This window comes from Oryctolagus cuniculus, chromosome 10, assembly GCF_051225735.1.
Source record: "Oryctolagus cuniculus isolate XC-2025 breed Fujian yellow rabbit chromosome 10, ASM5122573v1, whole genome shotgun sequence".
Taxonomy (NCBI): Eukaryota; Metazoa; Chordata; class Mammalia; order Lagomorpha; family Leporidae; genus Oryctolagus; species Oryctolagus cuniculus.
Window position 1 is genome coordinate 78,340,169 of NC_142876.1, and position 14,591 is coordinate 78,354,759.

Below are 14,591 nucleotides of genomic sequence, written 5' to 3' on the forward strand. Positions count from 1 at the left end.
GGAAGCTGCCCAGATGAAAGAACAATTGCTAGATATTTAAAAAAAAAAAGTTGTCCTTGGGTTGCCCTGCAAAATAGGTTAGACAAAGACTGGTGTGCGGGTAATTTATTCTGAAAAGGTGATCGTGGGGACAGTGTGTGGGAAGACCAGGGAGAGAACAACAGGGACAGGTGGCAGCTACGTGGGCGAGGGCGAGGGCTGCTGGGGAGGACAGGGCTCCTGTAGGGGTCGTGTAGAAGTGCGGGTGTAACTCTGCACGCTTCGCTCAGGGCACAGAAGAGGGGGTGTTTGTCCTGGCATGGGGCCCGGGTGCTCCTGGGCCTCACGCCCACAGGTCTGCCCAGGGGTAGATGGCCAAGCGGGCTGCAGGAGCGCCTGACCCACAGCACAGAAGCTCCAAAGATAGCAAGAGGCACGCACTGCGGCAGAACCCGAGATTGTGCCTCTCAGACCTCCTGGTGCTGCGCCCTGAATCCGCCCCCACCGAGGACTGTTCACAGCTAGCGCATCAGGGAAACTGAGGCAGGCCCTTTCCTGGGACATACAGGACTCCTCAGCCGGTTGGCTCTGGTCCACAAACTCCTCTCAGCTTTGCTAAGAGCTTCCTGGAACCACACCGCAATCAAGGCCTTTCCTCCCTCACTGTTTCTTCTTTCCCTTTCTTTTTCACATGAATTAGGTCTGAATCAATTCATAACCCTTCCCACCTCCTCCAGTTCCCTCCCGGGTGCTTTCCCCAGTCAATGTCTTGCATGTCTAAGCTCACCTGGTGTCTGTTCCTTGCTGAATCTGAACTCACATCGTTGGTTCTTCAATTTCCTGCCTAGTTTATGGATGGGAAAGTGGAGGCCCAGAGGGGTCAAGTAACTAGCATAAGGTCACACAGTAAGTAAGAGGCAAACCCTGCAGAGGACACACTTTCCATCCGTTTCTTTCCCAGCCTCTCCCTTACTCAGTGTGTGTAAGAACATGAAAGGTGCGTCTCGTGATCTAGAAAGCGAAGGACTTGATCAGGGGACCCTTTCCCGTGGGAGTGCTGGCAGAGAGCTGTGCAGCAGGCACCTGTCATTCTGACCCGAGGGGGCCATGCGCCGATGTCCCGCACAGACCGCCTTCATCAGTGGCAGGGACAGCGGCCAGGAGCCTGAAGCTATGCGCGGCCTCTGAGACTGCCCAGCTGTGGCTGTTTATTGTGACCTGGGAAGAGGGTAGGAGAGACCAGCCCATGTCCATCCCTCTCCCTGGCCGCTCACTTTCATTCTGGTGCTTGGAGTGTTCCAAGTCCTACTGAGCCAGCCGCCAAGGGTTGATGGAAAGGCCATTGCCTAGAAAGCAGGAGACTCGAGTGTTGACAGTGTAGACCGTGGAGGCCGTGTAGACTGCCATTAAGCCCTGCAGGGGGTCTTGCCAGATGGGTGAACTTTTCTCACCTTGATGTCCACATTTCTGCAAAGAAGATGGGATGAGGTTGCCTTGGAGAAGACGAGGCAGCCCCTGGCGGCGGGCCGGTGACACGGGGGACCCCTGCCTGCCCTCACCCATGGCCACTTCGTCCACTTCGCAGGTCAGGATTCCAGAAGTGTCACTGAGTGCTATCGGTGGCCCCAAGCCTCAGAAACAGCTTCTCCTCATCGAAGAGAACAGACCTTCCTAGAAAGGCTGTAAGAAAGAGCTTTGGACGCCCAGGGGTTCAGTGAGATGCTGGAGGAGGGGGCTTGGGGCAGGGGCTGTGACCCGGAGAGAATCCTCCTAGACTGAACTGGAGTCAGTTCTCCCAGGCCTGGTGAGCGTGGCAGCATCGTGGACGTGGCCTTCTAGCTAGCCCATGGCCTTGGGTTCCTTGTTCAAGGTGGAGACCAAGAAGAAGGATTTGGTGGACTGAGCCTGCTTCCGGGACAAGAAGGGAAGGCACAGCCCCTGAGCTCCCAACGCGAGCAGCAGTCTCCAAAAATCCCTTCCCATCAAGACATTGCAAACAAGCCCAAGATATTTTCCAAGAGGTCAACCCAAGTTTTCCAGGAAGAAGGAGACAGCCCCAAGGAACAAAGGTCTGCTCTATGTGTATGGTTGTGTTGGCACAGAGTTCTGTTGTTAACACGGTCGGAAGGACCCAGGCTCCGAGCCCTGCATGCAAGACGCCCGGAGAAACTCCTCCTGCCCCAGCTGGGGGAGGGTGGGCTCCAGCCGAGAGAGGAGTGAGCAGCAGCTCTCGGACTTCCTGAGCCCACAGCTACTCTGTGCACGACCAGAAGCCCCCTCTCTCCTGAGAGTGACTGGGGAGCCCGCAGGAGCCTGGCCTGGGTGCAGGGCTGAAGAAGGGCTTGCGTGCAGGCAGCTCACTTTGGGGATCGACCCCATGCAGTAGGGACGGGGAGGGAGGGAGGCAGAGCAGGTGCATCCCTGGGCTGATCATTGCTGTGGCCCAGGGGCTCCGGGCAGCCAGGATTCCCCCACAGAGCCATCAGAACAGCCTGGCATCATGCAACAGGAGGATGGAAGAAGGAAGGAATCCCACGCTGGCTCCCGCCTGCCCGTGGGCAGGGTTTGAACATGATGTGTTAGCTCTCTTGTCTTCGCAGGTTCACATTTGTGGCCGAATCGTGGTGCGGGCTCCATCTAAGACAGCAGCCGGGATTGGGCGTGGGGGCGGGAATGAGGGAAGAGGGCACAGCCGGAAGTGGAGACAGACAAGGGAGGATGCTGGCTGGGCACCAAGACGTGTCCGGCCGGCACTGCGGCTCTCTAGGCTAATCCTCCGCCTTGCGGCGCCGGCACACCGGGTTCTAATCCCGGTTGGGGTGCTGGATTCTGTCCCGGTTGCCCCTCTTCCAGGCCAGCTCTCTGCTGTGGCCAGGGAGTGCAGTGGAGGATGGGAGACCAGGAGAAGCACCTGGCTCCTGGCTTCGGATAGGCGCGGTGCGCCGGCCGCAGCGCACTGGCCGTGGCGGCCATTGGAGGGTGAACCAACGGCAAAAGGAAGACCTTTCTGTCTTTCTCTCTCTCACTGTCCACTCTGCCTGTCAAAAAAAAAAAAAAAAGACGTGTCCAACATGTCAGCGGTTTGCCTCTTCCCTTTGACCTGGTCCTCATCTGGGACGTGTCAGATGTCGGGGTCCCCAGGGTGGGACCCAGTAGGGGTGCACAGCATCCCCGCTGGCAGAGGCACCAGCAAGTGAGAAAGGGGCTCCCGGGAATGTGCAGCACAAGGGATCTCACAGTCTGATGGCTGCTGTCTTTCTCAGGCCTTCTCCGTGTTTCCCCTTTGTACTCGGGGTCCCATGGGTGAGGCTCAGGGTGCTGCCGCTAAGGGCCTGCAGCCCCAGGGGACCACCCCGGAGCTCGTGCCAGCCCCGGGCCAGGCCAGGGGAGGCCCACAGAGCTCAGACAAGCCAAGAAGTGGACCTGTGTTGGGCTGCAGCCAAGCTGCCCAGAGCCCCGGGGAGAGGCAGGCTCTGGGGAGCTCTGTGGCTTGTGCTGGCCGTGCCGGGGGCCCGAGATATTTTTATGAGCTTTTATTTTTAACAACTGTTGGCCTCTGGCTCTCCTCCGAGTTGGGGACACAAGGTCAGAGCCTCTCTCGTGACATGCCTGCCCAGGGTCCCCAGGTCCCTTGGTGGAGGGGACCGTCAGTCACTCTGATGATTTTATTTCCGGTAAGCGCTCGTCAACAGTCTGTCCCACTTAGTATTTATCAGGTCCCAGGCACTGTGCTAAGGGCCCAACTGACTCACTCCCATTTCCCGATTTAATTCTCTACTCACCTCTCGGATCGCAATTGTCCTTTCCTTGGGGACATATGTCTGGACTCTGCTGCTCACCACCGCCCCCCCCCCCAGCTCCTCCATATGCTCTGATTGCACCCATGCCCCCCTCCCTTTAGGTACTTATCTCGGTCCACTTCTTATTCTTATTCGCATCCCTGTTCTGAGTGTCTGATGCCCACACTGGAAGCAAGCTCAGTGTCGCAAGCCCACCGGGGTATCCCACCCTTGACTCAGTACCTGTCGCATCACGGATGCTCTCTGAACTGCCCCAGAGCCCCCAGTCTCAACACTCAGACCCAGAGAGGCCATGGCTGGCTTGGTGGTGTGTGTTGGGGGGATCACACAGCTAGCAAACACAAGGCCAATTCAGCTCTCAAACCAGGCCTTGCGCCTTGTGCCTCGAGGTCTGCCAGTGTTCACATGTGTGTGTCTCTCCCCACCCCCCAACCCCGGCCCCAGCCGCGCCGCGTGCCTGCCCCTCTCTCCAGCCCCGTGACCCTCCCAGCTGCGCGTGCGTCTCTCTGCGAACGGCTCTACCGCTGCTCGGCGGCCTCTTGGCTGCCGGCGCGGGTCCCCGTCTGCCGTGGTGGCGCTGTGCCCGCTCACAAGATGGCATGCTATTTTTACCCAGTGTAGGTGCCAAGCCGGCCAGATGTTTTTCAGCGGCAAAAGAGAAGCTGAGCATTGCTGGGGCGTGGAGCAAGCTTCCAAATGTCAGCTCCTTACGGGGCTCTGGGACAGGCGCAGAGAGGGCTCTGCCCGGACGTGGACACCTCCAGGAAGCGTGGTTCCTGGCGCCCGGCCAGGCCCCGGCAGTGCGCTCTGAACTGGCCGCCGGTGGCAAGCGCGTGCTGGGCTCTGAGGAGTGTGCTCCAGGGAGGGGACGCCCCGGCCCTGCGGCGGGCCCCCGTGGTGCGTGCATGCGCTCCATCCTGCCGCGGGGGGCTTGCGATCGTGGGGTGGGGGTAGGGGTGGGGGTTCCAGGGAGTGACGCCTGCATGGTTCTCCTGCCCGGACTGCATGCTTGGAAAATTCCAGGTCTGGCTGGCTGCCCAGGGCAGGAGCTGGCCCCACAAGGCTGAGAGTGCGGGCAGTTGTTGGATCATCTTACCCTCCGCAGACAGAGCCATGGATCCGGCCGTCTAATGTATGCTCTCTGCTTCCCGGGAACAGGATGGGGGGGGTACACTTAGTTGAGGCTTACCCCCCAATACCAGCCAGTTAGAAGCAGCTAGACCCAGCAAATCCCTGCTGGTTCCCTATTCTCTTCGATTTTCCTCTCCTGACCCAGTGACCTTGAGCAAGTCCCAACCTCTCGGAGCCTCAATGACCTCATCTGTAAAACCTCCAGGCCCCTCCCCGCCAGATCTGGGAGCTCGTGGCTCCAGTTCCCTGGTGGGAATTTGTTTTTGCCCAGTTTGGCTGACCTGCTCCCAGGGCCAGCTGGCCTCAGACCTCCGTGAGGGCGGAACAAAGACAAAAGTCACAGCCAGATGTGGGTCCCTTGTTCTCAGCCTTGGGGAATGTTCCAGAACCCCCAGACTGCCCCATCTTTGGGTTTCTGGACAAGAGCCCCCTTCTCCACGAAGTGCTGGGCCTCGTGTGGACAGAAGAGAATGGTTTCCAGCTGCAGCAGCCTGGCCAGAGAGAGAGAGAGAGGTCTGGGTACCAGGACCTCGAGGCCAGGGCTGCTCACATGTGAACAAGACCCACCAGCGGGTCTTGTGAAAATGCAGACTCAGTGTGGGGCGGGGCCCCGCAGCCTGCTTGCGGTAGCCAGAGGAACAGCCCCTCCAAGACTCCGCGCCCAGTGCCTCGAGCCTGTTTGCTTTCGTGGCTTAGGGTGTGCAGGTGGCGCTTGGCTTGTCAATCATCTGACCCCAGACCACCCAGGCTGGCCCAGGAGAGACACAGAGGATTCCCAAGTGCTGAAGAGGGAGGCAGCAGAGGAGTAGGGGATGGGGAGCTTTTTTTTTTTTTTTTTCCTGCCAAGGGCCATTCGGGTATTTATAACATCATTCATGGGTAGCACAAAACTATCAGCTTAAAAATGAGCCTGCTATAGATTTACTGAATTTCAAGTCCCACCTGCGGTTGCCTGGGCAGGACCAGACCCAGCGGTTTCACAGACCTCATCCAGCCCATGGGCCAGACGGTCCCCACCCCTGCCCTAGACGTTGGAGAGAGCAGGAGATGGACACCCTCTCAGCACCTCCAGAAGGAACGTGGTCCCGCCGACACCCTGATTTCAGACCAGTGAGTCCTGGGAGACTCACGAGCTGCAGATCTGGAAAACGATGCTCGCGTGGCTTTGCGATTTGTCACAGCAGCCGCAGGAAGCGGACAGAGCGCGTGCTTCTGCTGTACGTGCAGGTGATGGTGACGCTGTTGGCCCCGGGTCACACTGAGCTTCAGGTCGCTCACGGGTGGGGCTCACTGCCGGGCTGGGCGAGCACCCGGAGGGCCTGGGCGTGGGAGAAGACTGTTGGGCGGCTTCTGTGAAAGTTGGCTCATCGCCCTCTTCTGTCTCTGTCCCCTGGTTCCGCTCCATGCATGCATGATTCGCGGTCCCTTGGGTGTCTCTTGACATGTTCCAAATCAGGGGTTCCTGGTTTGTGGGCTTCAGGTCCCTGGGGGAAACTGGGGGAGTTACAGCCAGGGCCCCTGCACCCCTGTCTGTTACTCAAACAAATGAGTCCTCATGCAAATCGCAGTTTTTCAAATGTCTGCAGGTGCCGTGGGGAGGAGGGTGGCTTAGCAGAGGGGCTTTGGGGAGGAGGGTGGCTTAGCAGAGGGGCTTTGTCCTCCGGCTGCCATCTAAATTCCATTAGGACGCAGGGGTCCTGGATGACCAGACCCTCCCTCCTATTCCAACCACACACAAACCCCAGCCCCAGGCTTCTTCCTGTTCTTGAACCTCGATGTCCCCAGGGGCGTCCTCTTCCCTCTCTGCACTGAACTTACAGGACAGACAGAGAGGCTTCCCGACCCCCTGCACAGGGAGGGCCCACCTCTTACTCTTAGGGCTGCGTGGTGTTTACTGAGTCTGGGGATCTACGCACATGGTCTCCAAAAAGGTCATGGAAAACATGTGTCCTGAAAAACCTACAAAAGGTTTGCTTATTATGTATTGGAAAGGTAGGGTGACAGAGACAGAAGAGAGAGAGAGAGAGAGAACACGAGAGCTCCTCCACTGGCTGCCTCACTCTTCAAAAGGCCACAACAGCCAGGGCTGGGCCAGGTTGAAGCCGGGAGCCAGGAGCCCCATCCGGGTCTCCCACGCAGGTGGCAGAAACTCAAGTCACTGAGGCATCGTGTGCTGCTTCCCAGGCACGTTAGGAGGAAGCTGCTTCAGAAGTAGTTGGGACTTGAACCTGCACTCGGACACGGGACAGGGGCGTTCCAACCAGCAGCTTAGCCTGCTGTGCCACAGCGCCCAGCCTCAAAGTGTTTCTGCACCAAAAGAAACTCGCCTTTAATTCTATTTCTCCAGGAACTTTTTGAAGTCCATTTGAATGCGTATCAATCGCCCCCCTCTCGGGACGGAGCTCAGCAAGGCAGGATCAGGACATTGTCGTGTCCACCTGTGTCCGACACACTCTGCACACTGTATGATGGTTGTTCTTTTGAATAAGTTGCCTTATTTCTTTTTTAAAAATTATTTACTTATTTATTAGAAAAACAGAGTGGCAGAAAGAGAGAGAGAGAGAGAGAGAGAGAGAGAGAGAGGAAGAGACACACAGAGAGATCTTCGATCTGTTGGTTCACTCCCTGAATGCCCACATAGCCAGGGCTGGGCCCGGCTGAAACGGGGAGCCAGAAATTCCACTGAAGTCTCCCACATAGGTGCAGGGGGCTCAAGCACTCGGGTCATCCTCCGCTGCCTTCCCAGGGCGCATTAGCAGGGAGCTGGATCAGAAGTGGAGCAGCCAGGTGATTACCTGGTACTCTGATCGGAAGCAGGCAACACAGCCTAATCCACCACAACACCGGCCTTCCATCTAATGTCTTAATACACATCTGCTGGCCAGAGAATCAATGAACGAATGGGTATCTAGCCCTCCTGGGGCAAATCCCGGAGTGTGTGTGTGTGTTTTCCCCTCTGCTGTGTGTCACGGATGAAGGGTTTTGCCCTGTCTTCTGGGACACCGGCCCTCAATCCCTGTCATAAAACAGAGGGTGCTGTGGCTGGCGACACTGGCACCTGTTGTTTCCTTCCCCGCCGAGGGCCCCGCCCCCTCCGCTGAGACGCAGAGTCTCCACTGCTCTCCTCCCACTGCTATCTGTCCCCCACGGGGAGACAAAGAGGCCCGCTGGGTGCCTGGACACCCTTTCTCCATTTCACTCTGCAGTCAGTAGTGCTTTTGTAGGGAGCGAAGCTGAATGGACGCCATTTACTGTTGTTCCATCCCCGGAGCTTGTCTGGCTCACGTGAGTCCTGGCAGCTGCTGGAATATTCTGTCTCTGGCCTTCCCTCTGGGTGGAGGAAGTCCAGGCTGAGGACACGGGCCGGGAAGGGACGGCAGGCTAGACTGGCAGAAGGACCGCCTGCCGACGGAGAGGGGACAGGGCGCCACCTCCCACTTCTGCCTGGAGCAGCCGCCCCGGGGGAGGCTTGGTGGAGAGGGGCTCCTGTATCTGGGGTAGATGGGAGCTCCACGGAGGCAGGGGTGGGCAGGACCCACGCAGAGAGCCGGGAGAAAGGCTGATGGGGGTGACTTCGTACTTTCATCCCCTCAGATGTGAAGCCTGGGGCCATGTGTGCTGCAGTGAATTAAGGTTACAACATCGGCATCCCATATTGGAACATCGCTTCACATCCTGCTACTCCACTTCCAATTCAGCTCCCTGCTAATGCGCCCAGGAAAGCAGAGGAAGGTGGCCCAGGTGCTCGGGTCTTGCCACTCATGTGAGAGAGACCAGGATGGAGTTCCAGGCTCTGGCTTTGGCCTGGCCCAGCCCTGGCTGTTGCAGCCATTTGGGGGAGTGAACCAGTGGATGGAAGACCTTTCTCTCTGTTCCCTGTCACCCCTCCTCACTTTGCCTCTCAAATAAACAAACAAATCTTTTTTTTTAAAAGATTTATTTATTTATTTGAAAGCAGTGTCGTCACAGAGAGGCAGAGAGAGAGAGAGAGAGAGAGGTCTTCTATCTGTTTGTTCACTCCCCAGATGGCTGCAACAGCTGGAGCTGCGCTGATTCGAAGCCAGAAGCCAGGAGCTTCTTCTGGGTCTCCCATGCAGGTGCAGGGGCCCAAGGACTTAGGCCATTTTTAGTACTTTTCTCAGGCCATAGCAGAGAGCTGGACTGGAAGTGGAGCAGCCGTGTCTCGAACTGGCGCCTGTATGAGGTGCCAGCACTGCTGGTGGCAGCTTTATCTGCTATGCCACAATGCTGGCCTTGCAAATAATTTTTTTTTTTTAAAATCTCCAATCCTTATAGATGTGGGAACTGAAACTTGGAGAGGTTCAAGGTCATACATTCCAGAATGGGAACTCAAGTCTGACTCAGGACCTTATGTCTCAGGTATTTCCTCCTGGCTCCTGTCTCCCCTTGTGCACTAAAGTCTTTCTTTCTTCCTTTTTTCAAAAAAGATTTATTTTATTTATTTTAAAGGCAGAGTTACTGAGGCGGGGGAAAGGGAGAGTCAAGAAGGGGTGGGGGGAGAGGTCTTCCATCCGCTGGTTCACTCCCCAGATGGCTGCAGCAGCCAGAGCTGCGCTGATCCAAAGCCAGGAGCCAGGAGCTTTTTCCAGAGTCTCCCACATGGGTGCAGGGGCCCAAGCGCTTGGTACATTTCCCACTGCATGTCCAGGTGCATTAGCAGGGAGCTGGATGGGAAGTGGAGCAGCCAGGACTCAAACCAGTGCCCATATGAAACACTGGCATTGCAGGCATGGCTTAACCCTCTGCACCACAATGCTTCCCCTGCACTTGGAAACTTTCTACCACATCTTGTAGGTGCCTGAGTTGGATGTGGATTCCTCAGGAGAGTGGCTTAGTCTGGGCTTGGAGGAGCCGGGACGTTTCCCGTAGGAGGAGCAGGGCGCAGGCCTGTGTGCAAAGGCTGTGGACGCACATTTGAAGTTCGCCTTCTCAGTACCCATCCCCCCGTGTCCTGCATTAATGCCTGATTTGGTGATGGTGGGCATTGGGGAGATTCACTCTCACCATTTGCAGTCCTTGCTGCTGAGTGGTGCTTGGAGCCCAGCTTCAGGGGTGGCAAAACAGGCCCAGCCCAAGTCAGTCACCCATTCCAGCGCTCTGGCCAAAAAGATTGGTTCAGATCCAATCAGCGTGGAGCACATGCCCTTTGGGGAAGCTGCTGGCAAAGGTTTGTCTCTATTCACTGGACTTGGACCGCCACGAGCAGAGAGTCTGGGCGTGGAAGTAAACTGGAAGATGCACAGAAATGGAGTCCTTATGTCATGATCTGATCCTTGATCCAGCTGTGCCTGAGGTCGATCCTATCCTTCCACGTTTCAGCCACTTGAACCCATCAGTGGCCTGCTTGACTTGCTTTTCCGTCCCTTGTAGTGCAAAGAGCCCTAGCTGATATAGGTGAGGTGGGGCTGGGGTGCCCTCTTCCGAATGCCAACCTGCAGGGGAGCTCCCGAGAGAAGGAGACTGCGTGTGTTTGCAGCACTGAGTCTTCTTGGAGTGTCTCGGGGCAGCAGCATGACAAAGGGTACATTTGAGAAACCAAGGCTTCGAGGAAGTCACTTTCCAGGGTGGAACCGCTCAGCAATCCAGACGTGGGCAGGACTGGGGGGATGGCAGGAAAGGGAGGTGGCTCTTGGTTCAAAGACTCCAGAAATATTTTTTGGGGTCCTTAATCTTGCCCCTGGTGGCTGGTGACATAACTGAGATTCCCATGTATAGAAGCAAGATTTGGGTTTGGAGCAGCAACTTCTGCAGTTTAAAAGCACAGCTAAGGGTCCGGCATCCCGTGTGGGAGCTGGTTCGAGTCCCGGCTACTCCACTTCCAATCCAGCTCTCTGCTATGGCCTGGGAAAGCACTAGAAGACAGCCCAAGTGCTTGGGCCCCTGCACCCATGTGGGAGACCCAGAAGAAGCTCTGGGCTCCTGGCTTCAGATCGGTGCAGCTCTGGCAGTTGCAGCCAATTAGGGAGTGAACCAGCGATGGAAGACCTTTCTCTCTCTGCCTCTCCTCTCTCTGTGTAACTCTGACTTTCCAATAAATAAATAAATCTTAAAAAAAAAAAAGCACAGCTGCTTGGTGCAAACCTGTTGTGTGCTCACTCATTTGTAAACTGAGCACCTATTTTCAGAATAGGTGTTGCGTGCCAGGTGCTGTCCGAGGGACTCGAGAGCCGTTAGGCAACCAGACAGAAATGGCTGTCCCTGCAGGCTTCGGTGCTGTCAGGTGGAGGCAGGCGGTGAGTAGAGACATTTGCACCCAGCGTTGCGTGGGGAGGTGCTGAAGAGACAGGCGCTGGCCCAGAGCAGCCCCAGTGGGGCTGCCTTCATGCAGAAGGAGGTCTTGGAGGTTCTTGGTGAGAAACCAGCTAGGAGGCTCCTGGAGGAGGTGTGTTCCGGGCAGTGGGAGGGCCCGGCAGTGGGAGGGGCGAGCCTGGAGGAGGAACAGCCACTGGGCGGGGTGGGGTGGGGGTGGCGGGGAGTGAGGCCAGGTCCTAGGGAGCCTTGCAGAAGGAGCAGCCATTGCAGGGTTGCCCCAGAGGCAGAACACTACCGACTTGCTTTTTTAAAGTTTCTTTTTAAAAGCAGTTTTATTTACTTTGTTATTTTATTTGAAAGTTAGAGAGACAGAGAAAGAGAGAGAGCTCCCATCTGCCGGTTCATATCCCAAATGCCGGCAACAGCCAGGGCTGAGCCAGGCTGAAACCAGGAGCCTGGGACTCCAACGTGGTCTCCCACATGGGTGGCAGGGACCCAAGTCCTTGAGCCATCACCTGCTGCCTCCCAGGGTGCACCTCCACAGGAAGCTGGAAACAGGAGCAGAGTCGGGACCCGGGATGGCCGGGACGGGAACCCAGACATGATGGGGAATGTGGTGTTACAATCTGGGTCTTACCTGCTGTATCTAATGCCTGCCCTCAACTTGCACTTGCACTTTCAAAGGATCATTCTGGCAGCTTGGTTGAGCCTCAAGTGCAGGGCCAAGGGTGAGAGCCGACAGACCGGGGAGCAGGCTTAGCACTTTGGTGAAAGATGCTGCGGTTTGGCCCAGGGCTCTGGGTGAGTGGAAGAGGAGCAGTGGTCGGATGCTGGGTGCGTTTCAAAGGTGAAGCTGACACGATGTCCCAACAGATGGGATGCAGGGGCTGAGTGACAGGGTTGGAGTCAAGAACAATCTCTAGCCTGTGGAACCGGAAGATGGGGGCTGGCTCTGTGGGACAGCGGGTAAAGCTGCTGCCTATGGCACCAGCATCCCATATGGGTGCTAATTTGAGTCCCGGCTGCTCCACTTCTGATCCAGCTCTCTGCTGATGGGAAAGCAGTGGAGGATGGCCCAAGTGTTGGGCCTCTGCACCCACATGGGAGACCAGGAAGAAGCTCCTGGCTCCTGGCTTAGGTCTGGCCCAGTCCTGGCCGTTGTGGCCATTTAGGGAGTGAACCAGCAGACGGAAGATCTCTCTCTTTCTCTCTCTCTCTGTCTTTACCTCTCTCTTTGTAACTCTGCCTTTCAAATACATAAAATAGATCTTATTAAAAAAAAGAACTGGAAGAATGGCGCTATCGTCGATGGAGAAGGCCAGGTGCACCTTGTGTCTAGAAACAAAGCAAGCCGACGTCTAAAATAATGAAAGATTTCATATTTTTTTAAAAAAAGTCTACATTTGCAGTCACTCTTGATAAATGGAAGCATCCAGCTCAACAGGGTCCACTGCGCTTACAGACTCCTCGGGAGGCTGCTGCTGCTGCTGCTGGGGCTGGGACCGTGTTTGGACAGGCACCCAGGGCGCAAGGTCTCCCATTCCCACGCACTTGCAAGTGAGGCTATCTGCTGAGCTGGCACTGGCCTCTTGGCAGGCCTGGGAGAGGAGATGGGAGTTGGATAAGCTGGCAGGCGTTTGGGATGGGTGCCTTTTGGAGCCTGTCGGGGCTTGCTTGCTTGTTCCCGGCAAAATATGCTCCTGGGCCAGGGTCACCAGCAACAGGGGCAGGTGCCAGTCCAGGGCCCAGGGCAGAACCAGCAAGCCCCTGGCAGGAGACACTGCCTTGGGGAGACTCCGAGGGGAGGGTGAACAATTCCCTACAACCCATCCCAACTGCGCTCACCAGCTTTCTTATTTATTTACGTCATGACTCAGCCACAGGGAGCACTCTGCCGCTTCCAGGGGCTCCTCCAGTTTGGCATGGCCGCAGCTGCTCAGCACTGGCTTCTGGCTGTCCTGGGGCAGTGTCCAGGAGCCTCCGCGAGGTGCCCCAGGTAAAGTCAGGAATCCGGTCTGTGTGTTCCAGGGCAGCAGTGTCGGAGGGCAGGATAAGCAATTTTTTCTGCTTTTTTTTTTCCCTGACAAAATATTTCTCCCTACATCTGGTTTGCGTTTCTCTCGAGGGTTCTGCCAGAAACAATTGTGCAAACAAAACGCAGCCCAAGATCGAAAGCATCTATCCATGGGTCTGGAATTCTCCATGTGTCCTGTGGGCCCCGTGTTAAGACCTGAGGAATTCCTCCGTGTGAAGTCATCGGGCTGCTGGAGTACGGCAGCGGCCCTGGCGGAGCTCGCCAGCACAGGTGCTCACCTTCCGACACTGGCTGCAGGCCCCTGGTCCCCTCCCCGCCTGGCAGGCTCCCTCGCTTGTCTTCTTCTCTGTGTCCACTCACAGCCACCTCCTGGACACCAGCAAGCGGAGCTCACCTTCCGTGGGGAGGCAGGCCAGGCCCACGCGTGCTCTTACCCACTCAGATCCGCTGATCTCCGGTGGTCCCTGGACTCTGCAGACAAGGGCCTCGTGAATGGCAGACCTGGATGTGGTCCTACTGTGCACCAGGTGCGCATATCTCTACCACTCGAGTGGGGCAGTACTGGAGCTGCTCCGAACCCTGTCCATGTGTCCACTGATCCCTCACCTAATGCCACAGCAACGTCAAGCAGTAATAAAAGTGTTCAAGCTGCAGCAGGCATTGTGCTATAGCAGGTAAAGCCATCGCCTGCGACGCCAGCATCTCATATGAGCGCCAGTTCAAGTCCCAGCTGCTGATCCAGCTCCCTGCTAATGCACCTGGGAAGGCAGCAGATGATGGCCCCAGCGCTTGAGCTCAGATGAAGTTCCCGGCTTCTGGCTTTGGCTTGGTCCAGCCCTGGCTATTGCTGCCAGAAGTGAACTCGCAGATGGAAGATCTCTTCCTCTGTCTCCCCTCTCTCTCCCTCTCACTCTGTATCTCTGCCCTTCATAAAAAAAATAACTAAATCTTTTTAAAAAAGTTGCCATGCTTTCAAATTCTGTATATTGATATGGGATGTGTCACGCTCTGTTGGTGGCCCCAGTGCTGTTCCTCAACTTGAATGACAGTCTATCGAGGACAGGACAGGGTGTTAGGGAGGGGACCGCAGGGGCTTGTTTAGACTCGGTGGCCAGCAAAGGCCCTTTGTGGGGAAGCGAGATCCAAAAGATGAGTAGAGGCAGTCGAGGGGGGAATTAGAGGGATCGGTGCTCCAGGGCCAGGAACAGCAGGTGCATAAGCCCAGAGGTGAGAGCTCTTGGCTTGCTGAGGGACTGTAAGGCCTAGAGACCATGGTGGGGTATCAAGAACAGAGAGTTCGTGGAAAAGCAAGGCCGAGCCGTGGGGTGGAGCAGTGGGTGTGCTCTCCCCCATTTTCACTTGGAGAAGGCTCC

General features: G+C 56.6%; 1 long non-coding RNA gene across 1 annotated transcript; it reads left to right on the forward strand.

Annotated features, from left to right (window-relative positions):
• The first annotated feature begins 9,443 nt into the window (after window positions 1-9,443).
• On the forward strand, window positions 9,444-14,178 carry LOC149124299 (uncharacterized). The gene is made up of 3 exons (XR_016214206.1): window positions 9,444-11,313; window positions 13,061-13,179; window positions 13,309-14,178. It is a non-coding gene; the product is annotated as an uncharacterized LOC149124299 (long non-coding RNA).
• Window positions 14,179-14,591: the final 413 nt, after the last annotated feature.